The sequence below is a fragment of the Equus caballus genome, chromosome 28 (genome assembly GCF_041296265.1).
Source record: "Equus caballus isolate H_3958 breed thoroughbred chromosome 28, TB-T2T, whole genome shotgun sequence".
Taxonomy (NCBI): Eukaryota; Metazoa; Chordata; class Mammalia; order Perissodactyla; family Equidae; genus Equus; species Equus caballus.
The window spans coordinates 11966124-11981178 of record NC_091711.1 but is presented as its reverse complement, the minus strand read 5'-3'; the positions used below and the strand labels follow the sequence as shown (position 1 = coordinate 11981178).

General features: G+C 36.8%; 1 protein-coding gene across 10 annotated transcripts in view; it reads right to left on the bottom strand.

Moving 5' to 3' along the window:
• The window catches only part of SYT1 (synaptotagmin 1), a 518336-nt gene extending 514231 nt beyond the window's left edge, over positions 1 to 4105 (bottom strand). For all 10 annotated transcript variants that reach the window (XM_070254462.1, XM_070254465.1, XM_070254461.1 and 7 more), the window contains exon 1: positions 3568 to 4105. The gene's annotated coding sequence lies outside the window, so the exon portion shown is untranslated. The remainder of the gene's footprint in view (positions 1 to 3567) is intronic.
• Between the last annotated feature and the right edge of the window lie 10950 nt (positions 4106 to 15055).

The window sequence follows — 15055 nt, the reverse complement described above, 5'->3', positions numbered from 1 at the left end:
AGTTTCAGTAGATTATATGCTACTATCCATTAGTCTCTAATCCTTTTAGAAAAAGTTACATAATTTAAAAATATATACATACATATATGTATACGCATATATATGCATGTATATCCTTAAATGCTAGTTGAAATTATTTATTTAGACTGCCATATACTTTTATCCCTATTTAATAGCATTGGTCAATTTCAGTGAAAAACAAATTCAGCTAGAAGCATCTCATATATTAAACTTCTGATGCAGATGTATTTATGACAAGCAAATCATTTAAAACATTTTTAAAAATCACAAGTGGATCAAATATTTAATTTTAGAAAGCATTATTTTTTCGCAAAATGCTGGCAAGACCTACACCTATATTATTCTGTGGCAGAAAGTCTAACTTTGGTCTCGATTTTCTGTAATATTAGACCAAATTTGCTCCATTATGTAATCAAACTGTTTTACTTTTGCTTTCTCTTCCCCAAATCATTTAATCATTACCATTAGGGAAAGAAATATTATGTTGCAATTTGGAATTAATGGTGTCTTCCCGGCTGTTGCACAAAATGGAAATCATAAGAGCTATAGGTATTTCAGACATATAATTGTCTGGTTACGTGTAAGTTGTTTAAGATCAGATGGTTCTAAAAATATGTTTTGGGAATTCACTCAAAATTGGTTTAATATACTCACCTCAAATTGATATTTTGTCTATGCTGTCTTTAGGCTAACGAGAAGTTCAAATTAACTTTCAGATTTCTAACACATTCTTCATTTTACTTATTAATCTTCTCGTTCATTTTGGAAATATAATTAGGACAAGCTACTATATTCTAGTTTTATTTTCAGTTAGCACCAAGTCTAATATGCAAATCTTATGTAACTATCATGTTATCCATTTTCATAATTTCTTGATTAGAACTATCTGATAATTTGACCAGATAGAATAACTAATATTCTCTATTATGAAATGAAGTTCAAAACTATCCTGCAACAACACTCTATTGTGTAGTATTTCATAGAATTAGTATTTTAGGATTTCCCCTGTACAGTGGGAGCAACCTTAAGTTCTGATAAAAATGTTAAAGTCTAATTAGCATATTTGCTCTGAAACATTAATAGGATTTACTAAGATATTCTTTTAAAAGGAGAAAAGATGAAGATTGCATGAAATTGTTACCCTAGAAGATTTTGTGGGATGACTAGGGTAATAATGTCCTATAATATATCATTTAATGTCTCTCCTCAATCCACTCACTATATATTGGAATTAGCTCTAGCTTTCAGTATATAAAGTATCTTAATTTTTCAGCAGTATGAATACTCATATGCATCTCTTTTACATGTCATTGCTATAATTAACAATCTGTAAAGAGTAATGAAAATAAATATCACAAACCAAGCCCAAACTTTTACCTTTCCTAAGACAGTGGAGAAACAAGCAAAGAAAATCTTATTTTGCTCACACGGAAAGCAGTTGGTTTCTTTTTTGTACATCTTTTCATGTTTAAACTTGTTAAATCAGTTGTCCACAGATGAGGCAATTAAGTGACTGTCCTTTTGTCCTTGTAACCAAAAGGTGGCACCTCTAAAAATTAGAGTTAGCTTTCAACAGAGATACTACATTTAAAAGAAAAAACGGCATTTAAATGTCCAAGCCTTATAAAGAAGATCTTCTTTTTATTACTCTAGATAACTCTACTTAGACAGGAGAGACAAGTGCCTCTAACGGAAAATGGTTTAGAAAATAATATACATTACATTGATGGTAAATGAAAGCAACTCTTTTCTAAGTTGGTGTAGAAACTTATACACTAGAGATATGTAGTGAAAAAAATACTTTCTGGGGCACATAGATGAGTGTGGAAGATCAGGTAGAATTCAGAAAGAAGATTCTCTTTTTCTTATTCCAAGTGAAGACGCAGAAAAAAAAATTGTAAGACTTGGCATTTCACTTGATATCTCAAAGGAAAGGATTTATCTGGACACTAACATCTGCTGGCTTCTCTGTGCCCATGTAGGACCCACTTGGAAGGCTTTCCCGATACATTCAACTAGGCACTTCTCTCTACCTCCTCCCATCTGACAGTAATCACTTAGCTGTCTCTGATGAGTAATAGGAAAGGAAAGCTTATATCATTGATGATGGAATTAGAAATTGCCGAAGCTGCCATCAAGTCTCTGTCTAACAAGTACGTTTTACTTGACCTATTATGCAGGCAGCCAGCACACATAGTTGCTTTGATAGCTCTCTATTTCTTACAATAAGATGTGAGAACAAAATATTTTTCCCTTTAAGATTTTTAAAATTTGAGACTATCTTCCTACCACTACTTTCTAAACTTTGTTCCAGTACAAGAGGATTCTTGGCCAACTGGGCTTCCATGTGCCTCCTAAATGGAGTACTGAAATTGTATAAACATCATGTTTACATCTTATTAAAGAAAAGAAGGCAAGGCATGAATTTGATATCCAGGCAATAAAACGTAAACAGGAGAAAGTAGAATGAAATGACAATTCATACACAAAGGTAGCTTCAACACAAAAGTTAAGCGCTTGCTCTGTTTCACCAAAGGGTTAATATTCAAGAAAGTGAAAATCAACATGTACACAAAGATAACTAGAAGACTAGCTTTCTCAAAGCAGAAATCCAAGCCTCCTGATAATACTGGTGTAACTTACATATGTCTTGAAACTTTACATTTTTTTTGCCTCCTTCCTCCCCAAAATAAAGGCCATACCAGAAAACCTTAAGAAAGTAATAATCTGTTTTCATTTTTAATTCTTGTTACTCAAGAAACCCCTCAAAGTTCAGACATTACCACTGATGGGCAATATCAAATAGGCAGCCCCACAGGACAGATGGAAACAGGAAAAGTCAGATGGTTGGCACTTAAAAGCAACAGCAGTTAAGCAGTTGAAAGTGGGTTGGATCGGTGGTTTATTTTTGTTCCATTTGAAGGAATCAAGCGACAGATACAGCCTCTTGCAAGAAGATCAAGTCAAACTTGAAGCTTCCTCTCTCTGACAGCCAGGGGTGGACGGCTTGTCTACTCCCTTTATTCAGTTTAATTGCTTTCTATACTCTAATTTTAGCAGAGGTTGTATTCTATCTCCCCCCCCCCCCACCACCCCAGCGGAAAGAAATCTTTCTCCTTTCTTCACCACTCCCCTGTCTCCTCTGTGAAAAGGAAATCCTCTTCAAGAGGAGAAAGAAACCCTGTGCGTGCTTAGGATGGGAGGAGGGCGAAGACGAGAGAGAGACAGAGAAAGGGGTGAGAGATTGAGAACGGGGTGGGGGACAGAGGAGAGAGAATGAGAGAAGGAAGGAGAGAGCAAGAAGATGGGGAATGCCCAACATCAACTCCAGGCTCTAAATTACAGGCGGACGCTGTGCAAAGTGCTTTTCCAGGAGATGCACATGTGGTCTCATTATATTTCTCACAATAGGCCAACCGGAGCTCCCTCCCCAGGTCTCAGTCTCGCACTACCAAAACCCAAGTGTACTGAGAACAAAATCTTGAGGACGGATTCAAGCAAACAGGCACCACCGCGGTGGCGGTGCAGCCAGTCCTGCTGCCTTACCTGGAGGGAGGACCGGGAGGTGGTGCAGGTCTCCGTTCCCACTGCTCTCCCCACGCGGACCCGCGCGAGGCACACGTCCTCTCGCTGCCTCTGCTCTTGGAGGGGCAGCCTGCAACACAAAAGGGGTGTGTGGGTGTGAGTGTGTGGGAGGTTTTCCAGGGCCACCAGCTGGTCCCAGCTGGCCGCCCCCACCCTACACACACCCCTTGGGGCGCTGAGCCCCTATCTCAGCTGAGCACCACCCTGAAGGGCTTGCCCAGGGTGCAGCCTCAAGTTGCCGCTGCTAAGTGCTGCTGCTGCCACCGCTGCAGAAGAAGAAGGTGGAAAGACAGTGGGGGCAGTACTCGATCTAGAGCATCCCCACACTGCAGCTTCTCCAGGAATCCCTCCAGTGAGGAGGCGGCCGCCCATCATCTCCCAGCCCCGGCTGCGTGATTGGTTCCACCTCGGGTACGCTACGCCAAGGAGCCAATCCGGGCTCACTAATAATAGGTGGATCCGCTCAGCCAACAGCGCCCATCCCAGTTCTGTTAGTGTCTCTCCATCCCCACAGCGGACAGGGACTTGAGGAGGGGGGTTGAGGAGGGTTGGGGGAGGGCGGTGAACTAAAGAGGGGAACAGATACCAAGGAGACACAATCAAGGGCATCCAGTAAACCCTCTGGGTGGGCGCAGGAATGCCCCGCAACCTGTTCTGCAAGCCATATACACAGGAGAAGGAGCCAGCATAATACAAAGCTTTTTTTTTTTTTTTTTTTTTTTTACTTTCAATCAAAACCTGTCCTGATACTGAGCATGCCCAGACTGCAACAGCGACTTAGGAGTTCCGAGGTGTGTGGGTCACAGACTGTGGGTTTTTGAAAAGATGGAAGCGGGGGAGAGGCAGAAGTTTGTCTTTGGCCGTTTGACCCGGCAGAGTTGTGAAAGCAGAGCAGGGCGGGGAGTGTCCTCCAACTGAGCCACGGGGAGGTGGCCCTGTGGACTGTCGGAGGCTAATCATATTATTCTGTCGAGCTCTGGGGTGGAAGCGGGGCTAGAATGATCCGAGCCTTGCTAGATGCCTGGAGACTTCTCGTGAAGGGTGCGGCGGACAGGGATGCAGGGGAAGCTCCGTCCCGTAGGTGGGGCCGGGGAGCGCGACTCCACCCCGCGGCCGGCTCCAGGCGGGGGAGAGCGCGCTGGGAGTTTCCACCGCAGCGACCAATAAGTTTGTAGACTTGGGTCAAGCGCGACATTGTTGGGGATGCAGTTCTTGCCGGCCCCCTCCCCCATCTCTCTCCACCCCTTGCCAGCGCAGTGACGACTAAAGCGTGGGTCCCCTCCCTCCTTCCTCTCTTTCCCCTGAACGATTCTGCTAGGAAGTAAGAAGCTTTTCCCTTGTGAGAGCGGCGCTGACCTGATTGTCACTAAGCTCTAGAGCAATTTATAGCTTGGTAATAACGAGGGCTACTAAACTGGGAGGCTCAGCGGGTGGGGGAAGGGACTGCGAGCTAGGCGAGGGGCGGAGCGGAACCCGGCTCCGGGGTGGGAGCGAGTCCATTCTCTGCTCCACAGGTGAAAGGCTTTCAAAATGCAAAGAAGTATTTCCTTTCTCACTCACTGACCTTGTTTAATGGCCTTTGAACTTCTGATTTGTTTTGTTTAGAAATCCTAGCTGTTTGTGTAAACTTGGTCAATAGCTACAAATGAGAACTCTCCTAATTGAGCTCTTTATTTTACTATGAAGATTATCATGACATCTCAAGTAAGGAAATAAATATCTCAATTCCCCAAACCCATCCACTTTGAACTGGAGTTTCATTAACATTGGCTTGCAAAGGTAACTGTAGCAAGAATTCAATTAACAGTAACACATTTCTTCAAGTTTTAATTAAATCTCTCCTATTTATGTAATGTTTAAGATTAAGATTCTTATTTAAGTAGTATAGAGGGAAAGAAGAAAACCTTGATATAAACTAATCCTTTTACTGACAAATACTTGTGTATTCTCCAAAATTGTAATTTTATGTAAATATGTATCTTTCACTTTCCAAAATATTCCTCCAATCTTATTTTAGAATAGTTTCGTAGAGGGAGAGAGGAGATAATAGATGTCAATTTAAAATCGATTTTAAGTATTTGATGGGAAAAAAGAGGAGAAGAGAGGAGGGAGGAGGAGAAAAAAAGAATCAGTTATCTAATATTATTTTCCAATAAATGTCTTTGTATGAGAAGATTATTATAATATCTACCTAATGGAGATCTTTATTCTAAAAATACTCCTAGCATTCCAATAATTAAAACTGCACGTTTTAAATAGCTGCATCCAGTAGCTGCATCTAGAAACAAGTAAACTTATTTTACAAGAAATAAGTAGACTGTGAATCCAGATTAGTTATCTCTGTTCCATTAATATTTTAGCCAATTTCTCCTTCTGTCTACTTCACATCCTACCCAACAATCACTCTCTCTCAGTGGTCAGAATCCTAGACAACATTAATGGTGCAAGGTGTTTGTATTCCAAAGTTCCTTGAGGAAGACTGCTGGATAACCTAAGAAATGGGTTTTACACATATGTTGTGATTAAATTTAGAATTAATAGCATTTCTGTTCCTGAACATTAAGACAGTACTTATATACTGGATGTAGATATACTCTAGTTTTTGCAGGACTAAGATTTTTATTTTCTCTCCTATTTTTACGTTCTCCCCAAGCTCTGGGAATGGCCTGAAGACCCCTCCCTGGTCCCACTGGGTTGACATATCATACTATTCTGTTGCAGAGAGTGTGTATCTTATCTTTCCCCTTTACAGCAGACTCATCTCCATTAAAAGAAAGATCAGGTCAATTGTCCTTTCTCTCTCTTTATCCCATTGCTCAGGTACTCTTCAATCTATAATCTCTATGTCTTATGCTACTGAGATGTAAGTCATCTCCTGGTTGCATGGTATTTTACAAAAATTATTTGCTATTTTCAGAACCATGTTCATCTATTTTGTTTAATGTTTTGCTTCTTCATTCTTAGCTTTAAAAAAAACCCCACTTTTGTTCATTTTTTCTTCACATTTTTGCTGTGATGGAGATCTCATTGTTATCATTTCCTTTATGCCTTTTTCAATGGACTCCTCTATTTACTACTTTAATGTTCCCTTTGCCATCTATTTTAGGCTACAGGATTAGAATAGAAACTAAATTAGATTGAGGCACTGAGGACAAAAGTATGTCTTATGGCAAGAGTGGGAATTAGAGACTTTAGACACTAGAAATTCATTAAGTGCAAACTTAGCCAAGGTTTTCTGTAGACCACAGAAAGAATGCATGAGAGGTTCTAAGAAAATTCTCCATGTTGGTGGAAAAGCTTGTATATCCTAGTTGATCAGTAGTTCTAGAGTCCTATTTAATCAAGATTCTCATATATCATTAAACTTTATATCTTTACTAACCACATATATTTCATATCTTTAATCCTCCTGTTCTTAACTGTCATGACCCAGAGTGTGAAAAAATAAAAAAATAACCAACTTTTCTAGATTTTGCCTGTTGTTTGTATAGATTCACATCTTACTTGTTTTATTTTACATCTATACATTTTCTGCCATTGCCTTTCAAGATACAGCTTTTTTTTCCTTCCCAGGACAGACAGGATTGATTGTTTGTTTTCTGGAGTAAGAACTTGGATAGAATTCCACCTTCACCACTAACTGTCTATGTGATCTTGAAGAATGTACAAAACCCCTCGAAGCACTGGTTTTCTCATCTATAATATGTACATAAAGACACAACATATATCCTTAGGTTTTGTTGTGAGCATTTAGTAAAGTAGTGCATATAAAGTACAAGTTCCCAGCACATAGCAAGGACTTATTGATATTAACCATTATTATTATTTTATCATTATCATTCCGGCTGCTATTGCTACTATTTTTTTTTTCAGATTTCTAAGAGATTGGATTTCCTTCCATCATCCAATCCATTTACGCTAATAGTGAGGCGTATACTTTTCACCTATGAGCATTGAAGTTAGAAGAGCATTAATCCATGTTATAAGAACTTCTTTATATATAAAATGTCAATAGTCATCTATCTTGCATGTGTTGGTCGTAGACTATAATCTTCTAGGAGATGAATAATTTTGTTTTTAGAGAATGTGAACTTAAGTATTGTTTTTTCATTAAAATTTAGTTTATATTACTCGTTAAAGTTAAGAAAAATCTAATTCTAGTGCTAAAAAAATCATGAACATGATGTTTTTGTTTTCTAGCAAACAAGTGTACCCATTTACTTATTTTAAAGATAGTGGAGCCATTCATTTTGGTTTCCCTTCCATTCCTTTCTCTCACACTTTTTGGCCTGGCAGTACTACTAATGATTTTATAGCCAACTGTTGAGGGGAAAACATTAGGGTTCTCTGTATCAGAATTACATAAAGAGAAATTAACCACATGGACTTTTAAACTGGACACCCCACAGTGTTAAATAAAGAGAATCTAGAATTGACGGACTGAAAAAAGAAAATGAATACAGATGGGAGTCAAGTCTTTGGTACAGAGAGTAAAGGCCCCATAATTGAACTACAATACTTTACAATTTCCAAAGAAAAGAAAATAAAGAGCTAGCAGTAGTAAATGCAGCTTTACAAAAAGCCTTTTCTTAACATTATGGCTAAGAAAATATTGGAAATGAAAAGGAGGACAGTGACTCAAAAAGTAATATACTGTGTCAGGCTTTTGAGGTTAGCAAGGAAAATATTATTTAGGTGAATCTATCTCAAGGGCAAAATCAACGTAGTTTGAGCTAATGTGAGCCAAAGGTTTTAGGAATAAAACAAAGGATATATTTTTCAAATACTCTCATACAACAAATATACTGTGGTGAAAACAAGTTTGCTAATAAAGCAAGAGCAACATTGAATTTTATACTAATTCTCTTTAAAATCAGAGGGAAGATTTCTAATAACTGAACGCATAGAGAATCATAGTTCAACTGCTTCATTCAATTTATGTGGAAAAAGTGTGTCCAGAGAGATTAATTCACTTACCAAAGCCATGGAGATAGTTAAGGTAGGGTGGGGCAGGGTAGAAGGAATACTCGGCGTTTTCAACAGGTAAAATGGTTTAATAATATCATTTGGGAGAGAAGTGTGGCAAACACTCAAGATTTGATTCTGAAATGGTCCTTAGTGTTCTGATAGAGGGCGGGGAAGACACGAATGGGTCTGATTCATTCTAGGACGCTCCTAGAAGGCTTTTTGCAGAACGGATTATATGGGTTTGCTTTAATAATTTATGTGCATCCTAGTCCACGTGTCCCTAATTCACCTAGTACTAAATTAAGCATCAGAAATTGGTAGGCTCTTGAAGGAAAGTTCATTTATTGGACATTGAACCAAAAAGAAAGATAAGAAGGATACCAGGTTCTCTATTCTAGCCCTCAGCGTAAGTCTCTAATGGCTCTGGGCATGCTTCCCTTTTGGATCTTCCAGACTCCTGACAGAGGTAATAGGGGCCTGAGTGATTGGCCTCTTGGTCTGTGAGCATGCTCCATTCCAGGGAGTTGCAGCTTATTGTGGATGCAATGATAATGACATCTCCTGGACCATGGTTATCCTTTATGCGTGTCCCCATGTTTCCTATCTTAAGCAGGGATGGAGGAATAGATTTGGGTATCAGGAAGTCAATGGGATATAAATAATAACAAACATTTTTGAGAAAACTGACACACAGAAACGTTAAGTAACTTCTCCAATCTCACACATCAGGTAGTGTTTCACCTTTCACATCTCAATCTCCAAGACTTGACAGTTTTAGCAGAAATTTGTGTTCAAAATAACTGTGACTATTTCAAGGACTCCAGTCTTACTGTAGCAGGCTCCAGAAATTCAGAGTAACTTGAAATATTTATGTAGGAATAGCTTAAATAACATTTATTAATATAATTTTCTCATCATCACTAAGGGAAATGCATGAAGCCAGAAGAGAGATATTATGCCAGCCACTCTCCTTAATGAGGTTACTGAGTTTTAACTGTTGGTTTTAACCCTTAGGAATTGTCATTATGAAATAGTATGAATGTTTTAAATGTTATTAATAAAGCCACCAATATACTACAATCCAGCTTCAAAAGTTACTAAAAATATCCTTTGCCATCACCCATGTGCTCTCCCCCAGGTGATACTCCTTCCTACCTGTATCACCAAGGTAACCCCTACCCTGTATTTTGTGTTTACCCTTATCTTGCTCTTTTTTATAGTTTTACCACATATATATGTATCTCTAAAAAATATTTTCAGTTTTCCCTATTACTGAAGTTTTTATAAGTAGAATCTTGCTGTAATGTATATTTCTCAAACTCATTTTTTTAGTTTTAGAGTAGATTTTGAGAGGGCCGGCCCCATGGCCAAGTGGTTAAGTTCGCGTGCTCCGCTTCAGCGACCCAGGTTTCGCCAGCTCGGATCGTGGGTGCAGACCTGACACCACTCATCAGGCAATGCTGAGGCGGCGTCCCACATAGCACAACCAGAGACACTCACAACTAGAGTATACAACTATGTACTGGGGGGCTTTGGGGAGAAGGAGGAAAAAAAAAGAAGATCGGCAACAGTTGTTAGCTCAGGTGCCAATCTTAAAAAAAAAAAAAAAGAGTAGATTTTGAGATTTAGCCATGTAGCTGAAGGTTATTCATTATAACATATATTAAGATGTATGTATATATCATTGCTTTTGCCCATTCTTCTGTCTGTAGATATCTGCAGTGATTTTGATTATCTGCTATTACATACAGTACTGCTATGATCATTCTCATTCTTGCCTTCTGTTCTGCATGTGCATGAGTTTCTCTTGAGCATATACCTGGGGTAAGAAATGGATCCAGGTTTTATAGATCTGAAGTTTTATAATTAGAGATGTTATTCAAAAAAATGGCCCCAAATTAGGAATAGAAGTGTGTATTTCTTTGGAATGAGAAAAGAAATCACAAAAAATTTTAACAATAAAATTTTAATAATTTTTAATTTCATGGATATCGATATATCTTTGAGTTTTTTCTTTGTATTTTCCTGTATACTGAGAAATTTGATTATAATATCATGTTTATTGGCCATTCGTGTTTTGTTTTCTGCGTGTTTTTGGTCTTTTGATTCATTGGAGTTTATATATTCTTTACATTAATAGTTTGTTGGCTATATGTATTACAGATACCTTCTGTCAGCTTGTGGCTTATGTCTTGATTTTTTTCTGTTTTCTTTCCATGAAGAAAAATGCTTAATTTTAGTCTACTCCAATCCTACCATTCTTTTACTTTATATTCTCTTTATTTATAAAATTAATAAAATTTAACCTTTTATGTTTGAGTCTTTATTCTATCTAAAATTGATTTTTGCGTCTGCTTTGAGATAGAATTCAGTTCCATTTCTTCTACACTGAGGAACAATTGTCTTCACAGAGTTATTGAAGGCCTGGTCTTTCCCTGATCAACCTGTAATGCTAGCTCTGTCCAGGTCACTTTTTCATATGTGCATGTCTCTGTTTCTGAAGTCTCCATTCTACCCCACTGGCCTCTTTATCTATCCCTGCATCAACAGTACACTGTCTTAATTAAGTAAGTTTATTATAGATTTTGATATCCAAAAGAACATCCCCAATGCTTCCTCCTCCACTGCATTTTCCTTCTTCTTCCAAAGTGTCTTGACTGTTCTTCATCTTCAGCATGCTCATATATAATTTAGAATGCCTTTGTAGAATTTCAGCATAAAAGTCTGTTAATAAAATTGACGACATTTTTACACTTTTTATTAATTTGGGGGGAAATTGAAATCATTATGACTTTGAATCTATCAAAGGCATTGTACGTTATTTTCCTAGATTTGATTTAAGTATCAGTTTTTATGGTTGAGGTAAATTCTACCATTTTAAAACTTACCTTTCCTCATAAAAATGAAATTGACTTTTGTAGCAATCCTGATAAACTATCCAGTTACTAATGATAATTTGTAGATTATTTAGTTTTTCTCTGGAGACAAAGATATAATCTGTGAATAATGATTTTTGATTTTTCCAACAGCTATCATTTTCATTTCTTTTGCTTGATTATTGCATTGGGTGGATCATCCACTTAAAGATCCTATTATTTTCATTTTATGAAAAACACTTTTAATATATTACCAATAAGTATATTGCTTACTGTAGAGTTTTTGACAAAATCCTTTATTAGGGCAAGAAAGTTCTCTTCTATTTTAGGTTTGCTTTTCAATTTTTAAATCATGGATGGATGTTGAATTTTGTCTAGATTTTTTGCATCTACTGAGAGGGCAATATTTTCTTAATTTGTTAATGTGGTGATTTATAAGCATTTCAATATTGAATTAACATTGCACTTTTGATATAAATTAACTCTAATATGATGTACTATTTTTAAAATAAATTGCTGGACTTGGTTTGATGACATTCTGTTAAGACGTTTGCATTGTTGACTAAGGTTTGACTATAATTTTCCTCCTGAGCTATACCTGCTGGTTTTCATATCAAGATTACTGTGGCATCAAATAAAATGTATTGGGCCTGCATTCTTTTTTCTGTGTAGCATAACTTTTCACATTGTTCCCTTATGGATAACTTGTTTTATGTCCTGTATAAGAAATCTTTGCTTTTTCCAAAGTTATGAAGACAGTTTCCTATGTTTTCATCTAAAAGCTTTGCTCGTTACTTTTAACATTTAAATAGGTAATCCATCTGGAATTGATTTTCATGTATGGTGTTAGGTTAGGGGTTGAGATCCATTTCTTTTCCCATGTGGATATCTAGTTGGTTCAACACATTATTTTTACTATTCTTTTAGTGATTACTTTATAGAATGTACGTCCTTTACTTACTCCAATCTAAAGCACATTATCAAGTTTACCACTTTCTGGGAAACACACCTCCATTGATTCCCATGCCACCATCAGCATAATTTTAGCAATTCATTTTAATTATACAAATATTTTAAATCTACATTGTTATCATTAGTTTTGTACAACATTCATTTACTTTTACCCACAAACTTTTATTGTTCTTCTTCTTCATTGTTTCTCGCATTTCTGTGTTTTTATCTGGGTTTGTTTTCATTTAGCTTATAACATTTGTTGTGGTACAAGTCAGCTATTCACAAATTATCTGAGCTTTAGTTTGTTTGAAAATGTTTTTAATTTCATCTTAATTTTTGAGGGGTATTTTCACTGAACATAGAATTCTAGATTGATAATATGTATGTTTTTGCCAGGGTATCAGAAACTTCATTCCATTATCTTCTAGTTTGCATTGGTTTTGAAAAGTAAGTAATATTTCTTTTCTTTCTTAGCCTGCATAAAACGTGTTCATTTTCTCTGACTGCTTTTAGGACTTCTATTTCACATTTGTTTTTACCAATTTCAATGTGATTTGTTTGGGTGCAGTTTTCTCTGTGTTTATCTCACTTGGGATCATTGAGCTTCTTTAATCTGTGGATTTAGAGTTTTGATTAAATTAGGAAGTATTTTGATCATCAATTTTTAAAATATTTCTTCTGCTCATTCTAATCAGCCTTCTTTTTTTCTAGGATTCCACTTTTACATATGTTAGACCTCTTACTACTGTGCCACAGTATCCCAAACTCAGGATTTTCCCCTGCCTTTTACTCTGCTTGCATCTGTATTGATAGTTTTATTGCTGTCTTTATATACACTGTTCTTTTTTCTCAGTATTTCTTCTGTTATTTAGCCTATCAATTTTCATTTCGAATGTTGTACTTTCAGCTTCAGAATGGTCATTTGTGTTGTATCTTTTGTTTTTCCTTTATGTTTATCTTTGCTTTTAAACATTTGAATTTCTAATAGCTCTTTTGAAATCCTTTTTGTCAATTCTATCATCTATTATTTCTGGGTTTTTTTCTATGGATTGACTTCCTTGTGGATTATGTGTCAAATTTTCCTGCTTCTTCTCCTATCTAGTATTTTTTTATTGGATACAGGACATTGTGAATATTACATTATCAAGAATCCGAATATTGTTATCCTTCTTTACAGTGTGTTGGATTTTATTTTGGCATGCAGATTAATTTTTGTTAGATCAGTTTGTTCATTTTAAGGTTTATCTTTATCTATAACCCAAGGTCTGACAGCCTGTTTTTGTAAATAAAGGTTTTTTAAAATTGTTTTTAAGATTGGCACCTGAGCTAACAGCTGTTGCCAATCTTTTTTTCCCCCTGCTTTCTCTCCCTAAAGGCCCCCAGTAGATAGTTGTATATTTTAGTTGTGTTTCCTTCTAGTTGTGGATGTGGGATGCTGCCTCAGCATAGCCTGACAAGCGGTGACATGTCTGTGCCCAGGATCTGATCCAGTGAAACCCTGGGCGGCCGAAGTGGAGCAGGCAAACTTAACCACTTGGCCACTGGGCCAGGCCCTGTAAATAAAGTTTTATTGGAAACCAACCACACTCATTTGTTTATCTGCTGTCCATGGCTGCTTTTGCACTACCACAGCAGAGATAAGCAATGGGTATTCATTGAACTTGTCTGACCTACAAAGGCAAAGATACTTGCTATCTTGTCTTTTACAAAGAAAAGTTTGCTGACTCCTGGCTTAGGCAAGTATGTGGGCCTGAATGAAGACGTGATGAAGTGGGAGAAATCTAGGCAAGACATCAGATTTCTGCATTGGTTAGTTGAATAATTATTAGAGTCATTGACTAAGAGAGCAAGTAAAGAAAAAGTATATTTTGAAAAGAATGTGAATTCAGTGTGGGATTTTAGAGTTTAAGTTGCTTACAGAAAGGTAATATGGGGGTGCCACCTAGGTCAGTAATACTCGGGTCTGGGAATTAGGGCGAGGTTAGAGATAACAATTTGAGTATTGTTATTGTTTATTTGTGGTTTAATTCATGGAGAGAAAAGAAAGAAAAGCTCTTGCCATTTGTACTACTGTTCTAGCATAAAATTTTTAACAAGGGAATAAGCAAGAATACTATCTCAACAACTTTAACCTTGCTTTAAAAGTTCCTTAGATTTAATTTCATATAAAGAATACCATGAAGAGATATTTTTACTAGTGCTAAATAAATAAAATTAATACAGTAAAAATATAAAGTTTATTTGTAAGGCAATTGTCTGGAACTTAAACATGTATATTTTAATAGAAAATTGTCAATCTCTCCTCTAAAGAATTCACAAAAACCTACATAATCTATTATACACACACAGTTTAGTAGTAATAATCTCATATTGAGTATTCCTAACTAACATTTTTAAGACTACAGACGGCCCCTGACTTACAATGGTTTGATTTTTTGACTTTATAAAGATGCAAACATTAAATGTATTTGGTAGAAACTGTACTTCGAATTTTGATCTTTCCCAGGCTAGTGATATGCAGTACAATCCTCTCTCATGATGTTGATCAGTGACAGTGAGCCACAGCTCCCAGGCAGCCCCACAATTACGAGGGTAAACAACTGATACACTTACAACCATTCTGCACCCAGACAACCATTCTGTTTTTCCCT